At 54.1% G+C, this 13414-nt stretch overlaps 1 protein-coding gene across 14 annotated transcripts in view; it reads right to left on the bottom strand.

The window, feature by feature from the left end:
- MEGF11 (multiple EGF like domains 11) overlaps positions 1-13414 on the bottom strand; it is a 337396-nt gene that overhangs the window by 37146 nt on the left and 286836 nt on the right. The window lies entirely within an intron of this gene.

The raw sequence follows: 13414 nt of genomic DNA, 5'->3' as shown, positions 1-13414 counted from the left end.
CCCTAGGGAGTCTCTCCAGCCAGTTTCTCTGGTCTTATGCCTAGGCTTACTGCAGCAATGCTGATGCATAGATTGAGCCAGGAATTCAGAGCTCATCTGGGCCCCACCAGCTGTGTGACATTGGATAGGTTCCTGCCCCTCTCTGAGCCTCAGTTCCAGCATCTGTGAAATGACAGGCTTAAAGTAGAGGAGCTCCCCTCTCAACTCTAAGGGTCCCAGGCAGCTGTCTCACCCCCATTTAGGCCACAGAGAGCCCGGAGATTATGGGCCCTCGGTGAAGGGAGAACCCTCTCGAGCTCTTTTCTCCTCCTGTCCCGCTTGCACCAGCTGGGTCAGGGAGAAGAGACTGGGGAGCATGGAGTCCTGCACCAGAAGGTTCCATGGTTACTTCTGGTTCCCCTGCCAGTCCCTGGCAGGCCCTGACCAGCTGGAGTCTGTCAGCACTCGCATTACCCAGGAAACTCTAATTTCTCCAAGACTATAAATAGCCCATAAGAATGTATTTAAGCTCTGAGGGCCTTGGCCCGGGTGCAAATTGCACGCACAGTTTATGATTTCTCTGCGTGAATTTAAGAAAGAGCGGTTTCTCTCCTGGCATCCTCATTAGTGACCCCAAACCCGGGCCTCCTGGGAGGCCTCAACGGGCCTGTGGGCCCAGCTGTGGGTATGCTGGTGAGGCTCAGAGAGGACTCTCCACCTGGCCCTGCTCCAGGGACCAAGATGTAGAGTGCCCAGCATGAAGCATCTGCTCCCAGAACACTGCGCCAGGGCATCGTTTTCTCCCGGCGCAGCCCGTGCAGGCACATGGACAGGCAGCTTGGTCTCTCAACGGCCCTGGGAGGCCACCAGGTACAGAGGACTTTCTGCATCCCAGAGAAGGAAATGGAGACTTAAGAGGGGCAGTGAGTTCTCCAGGGCTCGCGGAGTGTCAGCGAGGGTGAAGAGGAAGAACGAGACCTTCCTTCCAGAGAGATGGCAGAGCCCAGTGCTTCGAGAACAGAGCCATCCCGCTTCCACTACTCACTGTGCGAGCTTGCACAATTTACTAACCCCTAGGGACTCAGTTCCTCCATCTGTAAAAGGGGAATGATAACATCCCTACTTCATAGGAATGTTAAAAAGATTAAATTAGTTATTATACATGAAGCAGACCGAATAGTGCCTGGCAGGCAGAAAGCACTACAAAAGCTATTATTCCTGCAAAGAAATAGTATCTCTTACGAAAAGAACACACAAAACCCTCCAAGGTTTCAGCAGAAGGTGGCTCTGGAGGAGAGACCCATTGCTCATTCAGTAAACAAATGCGGGGCCCTGTGCAGGAGAGGAGGGCTGGTGCTCCGGGAGCAGGAGGCCTCACCTCACACTCCAGGTCACCTTCCGGCCACCTCCTCCAGGCTGGCTTCCTGGTTCCCCTCCTCACAGCTGAACAGGCCGGAACTTTCACCACCACGTACCAAGGGTGTGGTCTTGGGGGACAGAATGACCACTCACTGAGGGGCTACCCCATGCCAAGAGTGTTCCAAACCCTTCCCATTTGTTACCTCCTGACAGCAAAAATTCCAAAGAGGTTTCTAAAGTGCACAGTTCTGCCCTGAAGGAATGGGAGCCTGGTGCAGCTAGCTCCGGACACCCCCTCCTCCACCTCACTGTCCTGACCCCGACTTGGTTCAAACTCCTCAACCAGCACAAGTCCTAACAGGTAAACTCTTGTCAAATTCCCTACCTCTGGCCTCTGATCTGAGGCTCAGGCCTGGTGCATAGTTGATTGGCTGTCTCTGGTGATTGACATGCACGGAAAGCCAATAATCAGCCTAACTCCTCAGGGTTAGCCTAACAGCTCTGCCCACCTCAGGGCGTCCCCTGGCCAAGGTCTGGTGATTCCCACGGTGCCCCAGGGGCCAACCCCAACACACAGGCCCTTCTCTCACCTACACAACTCCCCGATTTGGGGCACCACTAACAGGCCTCAATCATGATGGCCTAGGTGGTGCCCAAGTCTACAGGGGTCAGTATCTGTGTCTACACATGCTTAGGTAGTTGGCATACACACCTGTGAGTCTGTGTTTGTCTCTGGGGGTATCTGTTGACCCATCTATGTGGGTTTGGGTATAAATTTGTGACTCCTTCCTCGTCCTTCTTTCCTGGTCTGTTCCCTCCCCAGCCCCTAGCCCTGCGCTGATGAGAATGGCGTGCACATACAGCCACCACCATCCTAGCAAACCGGGGGTCCTGGCTGGCTCACGTGCCTGCCTCCACCCCTAGCTGTGAGCTCTGGGAGACGGGGATCTGATTTTATTCACGTCTAGAGTCTCAGGGCTTGGGACCTTGCTGGTATATAATGGGTCCTTGATAAATGTTGTTTAATTGAAATGAGATGTTTGTGTGTACAAACTGCTTCTACTGTGGACAGAACCAGGACTGGGCACTTTCCATATGCTTTCTCTCTCATGCCAGGCACTTCAACAAATGTTTGCTGAACGGGGGCCAGCTCTGGGCCAGCCCTGGTGGTGGGCACCAGGGGCACACAGGAGCCTGAGACCCAGTCTCTGCCCTTGGGCAACTCCCAGGCAGTGTCCACCCAGGCACACTCATGCCTGCATGCAGATGTGTTTATTTGTCCACTTATTTACTGTCTCCCCCCATCCCCCCCCCCACCCCGAGTTAGACTAGAAGCTTTGCGAGAATAGGGATGTCACTTGTCTGGGTTGCCCCAGTATCCCTCGCTCAGTACCCGGCACAGAGTAGAGGTGTTCCATAAATAATGTTGAACAAATGAGTGAGGGGCCCCTGTGGGCTGGGGTTCTGTGGCTCCCGTCACACACAGGGAGCAGAATATTGTCTGGTCTAAGGATGGGTCCCATGCTACCACACGGTCTCTGGGCCTCCCTGGGGGCTCTTGAGAAAGGGGAAAGCCAGGCCAGATCCTGGTCTATGGTTCCACACCTCCCCCTGCTACCCCCTGCCCAAACCCTGCCCAGCCAGGCTGAGGGTCAGACGCACAGCCAGAAAATTACTGTTGGCCTCTAGTGCATCCACTAAGGGAGACAAGACCCTCGGAGCTGAACAGGACCTTAGATGATCAAATCCATCCTTCATGAGGAGGAGACTGAAAGTCAGAGTGGACCCACGAGGCAGAGCTGAGACTTGCAGGCCAGTGCTCCTCAGGGGACCAGCTGTAGGGACCGTGTCTTATCCACCCCGCCTCCCCCAGCTGGTGCCTGGGATCTTTTCACACTCTGGGGAGAAGGACAGACTGAGAGCCCAGGGTTGTGAGCTCAGATCAGCTGTGAAGCTGGGGAGTTTGCATGTGGCATCTCACGTGCTTTTCCACCTCCTAGCACCTCCACCCACTCCCTCAGCCAGGAGACCCTAAGGAGCCTTTACTGAAGCTGTTCCCCGAGATCTCCGTCCAGAGATCCTATACATCTTACTCGGAAAACAGCCTTCTCTTCTGCTAGACCGATGCTCATGCTGGGTAATAGACAGACCTTGGTTTCCTTATCAATTACATGCGGCTGTTGAAAGCCATCAGTTTCCCCAGCCTTTTACACCAGGAACCCTTGTCAGTGTCCTCTTTCTATAAAGCCCTCTCACTTGAAAGACACCGCTGTCACTCTGTGCTCGTGTCTAAGGCCAGGCACGTATGGAACAGGTACAGTTTGGCCAGTGACTGCACACCATGTGAATTTGGTGGCAGCATCTTGTCCACCAACCATGACCTAGAAATTCCTGTGATGTCACCTACAACCAGTCAGAGCTTCTGATCCGTGCACGCTAACCTGGGACATCACATAGAGTTAATTTAATTCTAATTAAAAGCAAAAAACCAAAAGCCCTTGGTGTTTTAGTCGGCTTCATCAGAGGGAATGGACAATGGCCCGGAGCCTTGGTGAAATGTTCAGAGCCCTCCTGGCAGGCAACTTGCTGCAGCCTTTGCAGGTGTCTAGCTGGGAACCACTGGCTGGGTCGTCTCTGAGGGCCCTTCAGCTCTGACTCTCCGAGCATCTTCTTGCCTGCAGTAGGGGTCTTACCCCAAAGGAGTGAGGAGCGGTGGGAATGCAGGCCCAGTGGTGGGGAGCCCTCCTGGGCCTCTAAGCGTCACACACCAGCTGTGTGGCCACCCACTCTGCTATTTCATGGCCTGGGACTGGCCACATGCCCATTCCTAACAGTGGGAAGAGCCCATTGTGCCAGAGCTGGAAAGGATGTTGGGAATCACCTGGTCCAGCTGCCTTGTTTCACAGGTGTGGAAACAGGCCAAGAGAGTGAAAGTGACTTGCCCAAGGTCACACAGCCAGTGCTAGGCAGAGATGGCATCTCCTGGCTCCCATTTCAAGCCCAGCATGCTAACAGCTCAGATGTGGTAAAACTCTGGGATAGCCTACGCCGCCCCTGATCATATTGATAGTACACTCACCAACTACGCACAGAGGATCCAGAAGATAGGGCCCTGACCTTGAGGAGGGGCTACCTGCTGAGGCCCAGATGCTTTGGCCCTTTTTCAACACCTGGAAGTTGATGTCTGGGTGTTTTTATGTATGCTTATCTATCCCCATCTCGCCTCCACAGCCCACACCCCCCAGTCCAGGAAAGGGAGCTCTCCACCTCCCACAGGGGCGGGTCCCTGAGGCTCCAGCTTCTGTCGGAGGAAGCCTGTCAGTGCAGCTCAGCGTCTTCATTCTGTGAGTAGAAGATGGTTGTGAACTCTTCCTCCCGTCCAAAGGCCTGTTAATTATAGATGCAGCATTGGCTATTAACATCTTGAACTTAATCTGAAAGAGCTACTGGCGGAATGGAACCCCCGGAGCTGGTCCCGCTAAAGAGACGCAAATCTCCCCTCTGCCTTCCACCTGCCTCCTTGCACAAAGTGGCAGCACAGGCCCGGATCCCAGTGGGTAATGAGTTATATGTTCTATTACATTTGTTTCAAATGCTGTTTATTGAATTTTCTCCCTTGCAATATGCTGCTTTATAGTTTGGCCCTGTTTGGGAAAATTAATCAACAGCTGGGCTTCTTGGGTTGATCATCCGTTTTCCTTGCAATGGAAGAGGTTAATAAGTATTTTCTGGAGTGGAAGAAAGAGGAGGATGGAAAGTGGTTGACCCTCCCTCACACAAAAGAGAGAGGCAATTGTGCAAGCTCGTCTCTGAGTCCCCTTACATATGTTCTGTGGGTAGGAGGCAGTGTAAACAGAGTGGAATGGGGTTCTCTGGATCCAGCCGAGGCGGTGAGCGTGCTCCTGCCAGCCTGTGGGAGCTCAGCAGGCAGGACTCTGGGACAGGCAACCAGGTCATCGCCCTGGCCCACAAGTTTTCTTGTTGGAGGAGTAGAGATGGTTTAGGCAAGAAAGGGCCCTGGACCTGGGGTCAGAGTACATGGATCCAAGTCAGGCAAAAGCACTGGCTCAAAGTGACAAATGTCTGTCGAGCATCTACCATAGGCCAGGTGCCGTGATGGGCCCTGGGTCTCCTAACCATTACCCTAGACTAGAGGTCCCCTTCCGCTCCCCTATTCTTTAACTTTCTCCCTGCCCTCCCCCTTGCAGAGCAGGTTTCCCTGTTCCCTGGCTCTTTTGCGGCCCTCACCACAGTTGTAAGGAGTTTTAAAAAATCAGCTCTCGTTCACTAGCTTGTTAGTTCCATGAGGGTAAGGAGGGGGTCGGCTGTGTTCGACCCTGGGGCCCCGGCCCTGGCACAGTGCCTCGCCCAGTGGGTGCTCGGTGCACACATACTGAATTCATTCAGTCATTCAGGAGATGGTTTTCAAGCACTAGTATGTGTCGGACACTGTGCTAGGCCAGGGGACACATGGTGAGCCGAACAGAGCTTGTCCCTGCCCTCGCAGAGCTCACCGCCGAGTGGCTGGCGGCGGGGAGGCACAGATGAGGCTGTGGCGTGAGAGGAGAGCAGGCTGGTCCCCTCCCTACTTCCAGATGTTCTGCAGGCTGCCTTCAGGGGCCTCCCAATCCTCTGCTCACTCCCCTGCTATTCCCGGAGTTTTAGAGGCACCAAAGCAGCCTGATTTTGGTGTCCAATGTCACCTCAGCGCCAGCGGCACACATGTGGAGTGTGCTTTACTGTTTACAAAGCCTCTTGCAAGGCCAGCGTCTGCTCTGGCAAGGAGAGCGCCAGCCCAGGGCTGCTGCACTCCCCCTCCCCACCCTTCTCAGTCACCCCACTCCTGGCTCCAAGGGCTCAGGTAGTGGGACTCCCAGATGGGGAGCCTCATTTGTGAGTTTCCAGGGAGAAAGAGTAACACGTGGCCCACAAAGCAAAGAGAGAACAGCTTGGACAGAACGCCAGCCACAGAGGCCTCTCCAATGCAGAGCAAACCTCACTGGACCTAATTAGTGTGTCACTGATAAAGCAGCAACTGACAGAAGAGGCATGCTGGGGAAAAGAAACTCTGCATAAGGCATGAGGAGCAGAGGGCCAGAGAGGTGAGAGGGAGAGAGGGATGGAGGCCACTTGTCACATTCATCCCCATCCCTGCCTCCTGTGCTGAGGGGGGAATGCCCTGGGCTTATGCGGCTGAGTCATTCTGTGTGGCTCCCATGGGGGATGGGTGCAGAAGGGCTAAAGGTTAGGCCTGGAAGCCCTATGCCTGTCCAAAATGAATGGGCTGTCAGTGACCTGAGGCTGCTCTGTACAGTTGTGCAGGCTGTGTACTGCACAACTCTAGAGGTGCCAGTCACATGATAGTCATAGTTTGTGTATATATTACATCAGTTTTCTGGTAGATGTCAGTAGAATGTCTTGAGAAAGGGGTACCATTTTCTAATTTGCACAAATATGCTCTATGACTCTGATATCTCAAGAGGCCTCTTGAGGAGCAGAGACACCTTCTAATAGATCCCAAACAGATACCAAGACATTTCAGGGAGACGTGAGACAGTGAGCATGGCCAAGGAAGGACATTTGGGGTCAAGTTTAGCCTGTTTCACTGGCTGCATGACCTGGGGTCTTCCTGGAGACTCAGCTACTGTCTTGGTGAAACAAAGTTTCTTTTCTCCTCCCCAACAATGCCCTTGTCCTATCTGTAGCCTCTTCCGTTTCTCCAACTGTTCCTTCCTCCAAGGGTCTCTCCTGAGTTCAGAGAAGGCACCACTGGCTGATAATGGCTTGCTCAGCACTCAGGAGGAATTCGTGTCTTCTCAGGTGACTCCCAAGTCTGAGATCCCTGGAGACGTATGTGTGTGTCGGGTCCATGCAGAGAGCGGGGAGCGGAGGCGGGCAGGACCCTCCTCACCACTGTCCACGCCCTCCCACCCTACAGACAGGCCGACCCTTTGGCTTGGGACAGATTGACCATCCCCAGTGCCGGAGACAGGAGGAAGGAAACTCGGATTTTAACCACCTCCTTGGTGCCAGCCTGTCCCTTATCTCCTTTTGTTCTGACAACAGCCCTGCAGGGAAGGAATTACCTTCCTAGAGAGGGGCCATCCTAGAGAGAGGCGCGATCAGCGTGCCCCAAGTCACAGGTGGGGAATGGGCCGACTGACTCCACAGCCCAAGCTGTCTCCCCACAGGGCAGCAGTGACGGGACCCAAATGTCCCTGCACCTACCATATGCCAGGCCCTCTGGCAGGTGCCTTCCCACACATCTGTTAAACGCGTGTTGACAGTGGAGGCAGAAATGGCTAAAGGGGCTTATGGTAGGAACTCTCAGGGGGCATTTGTTTCTAATGTTAGGAGGCTCTTGAAGTCCAAAGGGTTTCAAGACTTGAAGGAATAAGGCTAAGATGGTGGAATAACAGGCAGTGCGAGCAAGAGTTAGGCTGTTGACATCCTTCAAATAATGCACATCCTCTGAAAGAGATAAAGCTGGCGATAGCGAAGATGATAGTGATGATGCCGCCGCCACTGCTGGTGCTGATGATGACTGGGTATGCTATCAGCTCTGTGCACACAGGCAGGCCTCAGCCCTTAGCTAAAGGAGACAGCTTCCCATGACACCTGCGCTTTCCCGCTTTCCACTCCAGGCCTTGGAGCTCTCCCTGCTCCCGGGCCCCGTCCAGAGCTCCTGTGCTCCCTGAGGCGCTGGGGGTGGGGAGGGTTCCAGCCACAGAGGATCAGAGCATCTCTCGCAGGCCTTCTGGGTCCCACTCCCTCTGAGAACAGAACCAGGCTTCCTTGCCAAGGCTGGGCTGCCATCTTTGGGAGTTTCTGGGCAAACACTGACAGCATAAGGCCCCAGTCACTCCACATGAGGTTTCACGATTTCCTTAGTGGTTTAAAAAAGTGTCTCTGAACTGCTGGGAAAGCCGATGTTGGACATTAGGGGAAGCTTTCATGAGCATTTAGAGGAGTGTGTGAGCGGAATGTGGAGGGGGCAGGGCACAAGATGAGACTGTGGCCCGGGAGGGGTGTGGGTGGGCTCCCTCCCTACTTCCAGACGCTGTTCTTGGTGAGCCTGTGCGTGCGTGTGTGATGTACGTCATACGAATAATACATGTGGGCCCTATGCGTTTTGCGAGGTACAATGCGTTTTGCACTTGTAGAAGAGCAGGTTAGGGATAGGATTTAGGCTTGTTGTCCCAGTGTCCTGATTTGGATGGCAGCTATAGGGTACCCCCATGCGTGGTCCATATGGTGTGGGAGTTTGGTGTGTCTAAATGCTCTGTGTCAGTGGTGTGACAGCTGTGGAGTAAGCTCAGCATGTTGGACATTTGGGCCGATCCTGGCCAGAGAGCCTCAAGGGTGATTTGATCACGGAGGCTTTGAACATGGTGTGCATGGTGTGGGCATGCTGGGTCCACGTTGCGGGGGTTGGATATATAGGAGAGGGCATGCGTGCCTGTGCACTGCAGAACCCAGCTCCTCTGGGGTGGCAGCTGGGTGGTGTGGGCCCAGGGCAGTGGCCTGCAAAGGCAGAATCTGACTATAGTGATGGTGACAATGTCCCAAGTGGGCACCAGATTGTAGGGGACAGAGGGGCCTGCAGAGGCTGATGGGAGGTGTTTACTAGGTTCAAAAAAAGTGTGGCACATTCACGATTTAGGGGATGCTCTAAACCACCTGTGCATTTATTCAGTGAATAGTTACTGATCACACTCTGTGCAGGAGACTGTGCCAGCCTGGGAGTGGGCTGGGGTCAGGAGGGCGGCAGGATGAGGAAAAGGGTAGGGACACAGGCTTGAATCAGACAGACCTGACCCCCACAGCTTTCCATACAGCAGAGAGGACAGAAACATCCACAACGTGCCACCAGAGTGGGCGTGCCAGTGTACTACGGAAAGGTTACGTCCTGACAGGAAGAAAGCAAGAAGGCTTCTGAGCGGAGCCTAGAGGTGCTCCGGCAGGGTGTGGCCAGGAGGACAGAGAACTGGGGCATCTCAGGGAAGGGACACATAGAACAAAGGGATGGAGGTGGGGCTGTCCATGGGTGAGGGAGTCTCCAGGGTAAGGCATTTGCTGGAGCACCGGGGACGATGGGCAGCAGTGGGACAGGGGCCTGGAGCTCACACTTGGCCCAGCCATGAAGGCCTTGAATGCCTGGCCTCAAATTTTGCCCCGAAGACAAAGGTGGGTCCCTGAGACCAAGCAAGTGACTCAGTGTTCCAGCCTATTTTAGGAACCCCCTCCCCCAAAGGCAGGCATGTGGGCCACTCCTTTCTGTTTCAGAGAGGCTGAGAGGCCAAACTCAGGAAAATCCGATCGCTTATCGATTGTGGAATCATTTAAAAAAAAAACAACTACAGACTGAACACAAAGAAAGCCCAGAAGATGAAACCTGAGCAGCTTTACCAGGGAACGAAAAGGAGAGGAGATGAGAAAGGCTGCCCCTGCCTGTGGAGGCCGCCCGTCCCTCCCAACCCCCACCTTACCCGAGTTAAATTACCCAAGTCTTTATAAAGTTGGTTTCCTCTGGATTCTTCTGGCTCCCAGAGGTTTCTCAGCCAAGTTGTCATAGAATGCTTCACTACATATAATGTGGACCCGGACTGTGCTCCCCGCGAGGCCTCAGGCGGCCAGGTGTGAAGGGAGCTCAGCTCAGACCTCCCCATAGGAAGGACTGGTGACTCCTGCCTGGGGCAGGGCCTGTCTGGGGCTGCAGGTCCCAGGGGGAGGGAGATGAGGCAGGAAGGGTTCCTCCTGTTAGCCCTGGGCTTGTAAGTGGGGAGGGCTGAGATGCTCAGAGCTGTGGAACCTCGCTGAGCCTATTTCCTTGTGTGTAAAATGGCAACAGTGACATGTAATCTCAGAGGGCCGTGAGGACACGTGCGACGATGGACATGAGAGCATTGTGTAGTGGCAGAACTGTGATACAGACGTGTGCCAGGGTGACGACTGGGCGCTCCATCCACGCCACCACCTGGGAAATAGACACTTGCCCTGAGCTAACTGACGGGTGCCGGATTGCCCCGTAGTTTGACGCCACCTCCAAATTCAGCTCTCTTGGCCGGAGCAGCCCTGTGGCCATGGTTAGGGTTTCCTCCTGGTTGGAGGCAGCGAGGGTTTCTCGGGGTTTGCCCACAGAGGAGGCAGGTCACAAAGAGGTGGCAGAAGGCCACGTCAAGCCCATGGGCTCTGGAACCTGCCTACTGGGCTCAGGTACTGGTTCTGATGCTTATGGGACCTTGGGCAACTTATTTTATTTTTTCAGCTTTATTGGGGTTTAATTGACAAACTTTGGGCAAGTTATGAACCCCTCTGTGTCTCAGTTACCCTGTCTGCAAAATGGGGATTACAGTAGTACTTTCCTCCAAGGGTAGTGGTGAAGATTAAACAAATTAACGTACGTAATGTTCTCACAACAGTGCCTGGCCCAGAGGAAGTGCTATAAACGCTTTAGGCATTTTGATTATTACACGTGGCGCAGTAAGAGCCTAGGCCCACCACAGATGTAAGAAAAGAAACTAAGATTTACCCTCTTGCTCTGTCCATTTTCACTTGTCCATTTCACTGTCACTTTCACTGCTTGTCCTGTTTCCCCCCCACAACCATCCTGCAAGGTACTCCACGTGCCAGGGGAGCAAAGTCAGGCGCCAGAGGGGAAGCCGCTGTCAGTTGCCCAGCTGGCAGGTGGCAGGGCTGAATTCGAAGTCAGGTTTCCCTGACTCAAAGCCCACGCTCTCCCCACTCCGCCAAGCGGCCTCCACTGAGGAACCACAGGGAGTGAAGGGAACCAGCATCTATTGAGTGCCTGCTGCATGCTGGGTTCTTAGACGGTGATGTCACCATCTCCCTGCACAGGGTATGGAGGTCAACTTGCAGCACCGTTTTGTCACACCTGCCCCTGCTCAAGACTGCAATGGCTCCCTTGTCACAAGTCCCCACCCCGGCATGCAGGGCCCAGCCTGCCCCGCTCCCACTATTTTCCTTCACATTCCCTACACCCCTGCTCTTTGGGTCCTCTGTGCCTGGTGGCTGAGCAGCCCTGCCCGGCTTCCCTGTGCCTGTCTCAGGGCAGTAACACTCCCTCTCTGAACTTTTAGGAGAGGTGAGAGCAATTCTTTAGTGGTGTCTTTGGAGAGAACGCTTGTTTGTTTTGTGTTTTGTTTTTGCATTTACCCCCATTGTTAGTTTCCTATTAGCCCCACCTTGAAGTAATTTATTCATGACCTTTTTCTGCAACATCTTTCACTTTCCAGACATAATCACATCTTCTGGCAGGAATTCCTTCCTCTCCTGGGGTCCATAATTACTCCTGCAGATGGGAGTAGCGGTGCTAATGACTAAGGGGGAGATGGCTGGGGAGGGGCCGTGCTGGTGGGGTCTCGGAGCTTGAGGGCAGAGGTAGCAGGGCGATAGTGGGATCTTCCTTTGTTCCAGACCCACAGCCTTGGTGGGGGGAGTTAGTCTGTGGGCCTGGGGCCCACTGCTCCCCCGCGTGCCTCTGGGTGCACACACCCTGGCCCTACTTCCAGTTCTTCCCAACAACGTGTTTCCTCTCAGCTTTACACCAGCCCCAGGATACAGGGAGTAGGGTTTGTGCCCCATTTTGCAGAAGATAAAGTTAAAGCACAGAGAGGTGAAGTGACTTGGGCAAAGTCTAACAGCAAGTAGGTGGCAGAGCCAGGGTCGGAGCCCAGGTCTGACTCCCAGCTGGCCCCCTCCTCAGCACTGACCTCCCCTCCCTGCGTGGCTGTCCTGAGGCGAGCTTGGCCTTAGAGCCATGAGCCCTGGGTTCTAGGCCCAGCTTGATGTCCTCACAAGTCACATCATCTTGGACAAGACTCGTAACCACTCTGAGCTTCGGTTTCCTCATCTGTGAAATACAGCTAATGATACTCATCCTGCTTTCCTCACAGGGGAGCTGTAAGGACTAACAAGCTCAGGTGTGAGATGGCTGGGTAAACTGTAAAGTGCTGCCCCAAAGTAAGGGAAGGGGACTGAGGGTCTCAGCCTACCTCCCCTTGAAGACAAGGGGTGGGAGCTCACTGGCTCCAGCTGAGAAATGAGGTTGCCAGGCGTTGTCCACTTTCCTAGGAAAAGGCCAGAGAGTCTAAAGCTGGTTATTTAACACGGATCCACAGCCTTCTCCTCTCCAGACAATTTTGGTTTGTGGCTAAAAGGGCAGGCTCTGGGTTCAAACAGCCATAGGCTCAGCTCCTGGTGGCCAGTTAGCAACTAGGGGAGGTTACGTCACCTCTCTGAGCCTCAGTTTCCTCATCTGCCAAGTATGGATCCCAACGGCCCCTACCTCAGGCTTGTTGGAGGATGAAGTACAAGAATGTATGAGGAGCAGGGTGCCTGGCCCGGGCCCCCAGGATTCAGTGCTCCCAGTATGGGCCATCAGCATCCCCACTCGGCCATCCCATTCAGACCTTTCAGGAAAGCTCCTCTGACTCCCCGCCCTGGCCTCCCTCTGCCACGTCTGTGGGGTGGCCAGGACTGGGACCTGGCAGAGGCAGAAACCGCAACAATGCCAGAGACCTGGACAAAAAGAAGACTGGGCATGCTTAAAGCATGGACGCCCCAGACCTGCCCCGACCGCCTCTGCTGCGGCATGGAGAGACGGAAGCCCCAGCGCCAGACCCTGGAGATGAGGGCATTGATAGGAGGGCCTGAGGAGCACAGCAGGGAGAGGACAGTGTGACACGGGGAACGTCTCTTTTTTCAGATGGAAGAGTCAGCAGTTTTCCCCAATAAAACCACAAACCACAGTGTCCCCGAGGGGGAAGGTTGGACTCAGCCTCAGTGAGATAAAACCAATTTTCCCTACTTTGCTCTGTGGATTAATTGCCAATGTGATTTAACCGTCTGGTGACCTCCCCCCTCTTCTCTCTCTGCCCTGGGAAAAATCAGTAGGTGTCTGCTCTGGGGATAGCAAACTCATGAGATGGAGGTGAAGGGGGAAAAAGCATCAGCTTGGGAGTTCTGTCACCTGCTTTCCATCCCAGTTCTGCCAAAGATTTGCTGTGTGACCTGAGATAAGTCACTATCTCTCTCTGGATCTTGGTTTCTTTCT

The sequence above is a fragment of the Equus asinus genome, chromosome 2 (genome assembly GCF_041296235.1).
Source record: "Equus asinus isolate D_3611 breed Donkey chromosome 2, EquAss-T2T_v2, whole genome shotgun sequence".
NCBI classification, from domain to species: domain Eukaryota; kingdom Metazoa; phylum Chordata; class Mammalia; order Perissodactyla; family Equidae; genus Equus; species Equus asinus.
This window is presented reverse-complemented; position numbering and strand designations above follow the sequence as displayed.